Below are 1,055 nucleotides of genomic sequence, written 5' to 3'. Positions count from 1 at the left end.
CATACACTTCTTTATTTCAGTGTGCACTTCATTTTCCTTTCCTTTTGAATCCTGGAGGCCTGGAGTGTCGATTATCGAGATGATCCTGCTACCTTCTTTTGTCTTTTTATTCTCAGATTGTTGAGTAACTGACTCTGGATTGAAATCCACTTCAAACACATCTTTGCCCAGGATAGTGTTTCCAGTTGCACTCTTTCCAGCTCCAGTCATTCCCAACATAACAATCCTCAGATCTCCTGAAGTTAGAGAGACACATTGTTTTCACAATAATAACACTGCCTTTAACAGAACATTTTGTTTAGGTTTAAATTCAGATTAAATTACTTTAAGATGTTTTTAGTAATCAGTTGTGTGATTTTCACCTGGCAAGATGATAAAACTGGTGAAAAGTCCCATCAACATCAACTGAAGCACAGACCTGAGTCATATTTAGAGTCTCTTTTGACCCAGACAAGTAAACAACCTTCTAGAACAACCTAGTATTATGATATTATAATTCTAACTATGTGTATTTTACTGTATTTAAGCCTCTGAATAATCTGCTTGATCAGTGGGTTTGCTTCTAAGATTTGCTGGAGCTGTATAGCAGTTCTAATTTATCAATTTCTCAAATGGTTGAATGCCATGTGGCTCCCATTATTTTCCAATCCATTTAACTTTTTGTGTGTGTGTGTGTGTGTGTGTGTGTGTGTTTTAAGCAATGTAATAGCTTTGTACAGTCTATATTATAGTTTTATTGTTAGAATATCAGATTAATTATAATGGTCTTTTACTGACCTGTAATTACTGGTTCCATTTCTGTAGAAATCCTCTTTTTCTGTTTTAAATGCTCAGCGAACACTTTTATTTGCAGTGACACCGCTCTCTTTCTCTTTCTTCGTCTATCTGGATGAATGACAAATGAAAGGACTGAAAGACATGAGTGCTCAGGGTAACTCCCCTGTTTTGAATATATGATCACATGACTGCTGTTGCTTCTATTTCAATGTAACTGTTCAGATATATTGTCATGATTAATATTATGTTCTTAAATAATAATAATAATAATAATAATA

General features: G+C 34.3%; 1 pseudogene; it reads right to left on the bottom strand.

The window, feature by feature from the left end:
* Positions 1–7: 7 nt before the first annotated feature.
* On the bottom strand, positions 8–826 carry LOC107701607 (GTPase IMAP family member 4 pseudogene; annotated as a pseudogene).
* Positions 827–1,055: the final 229 nt, after the last annotated feature.

Source organism: Sinocyclocheilus anshuiensis, unplaced genomic scaffold (genome assembly GCF_001515605.1).
Source record: "Sinocyclocheilus anshuiensis isolate Anshui unplaced genomic scaffold, SAMN03320099.WGS_v1.1 scaffold13199, whole genome shotgun sequence".
Lineage (NCBI taxonomy): Eukaryota > Metazoa > Chordata > Actinopteri > Cypriniformes > Cyprinidae > Sinocyclocheilus > Sinocyclocheilus anshuiensis.
This window is presented reverse-complemented; position numbering and strand designations above follow the sequence as displayed.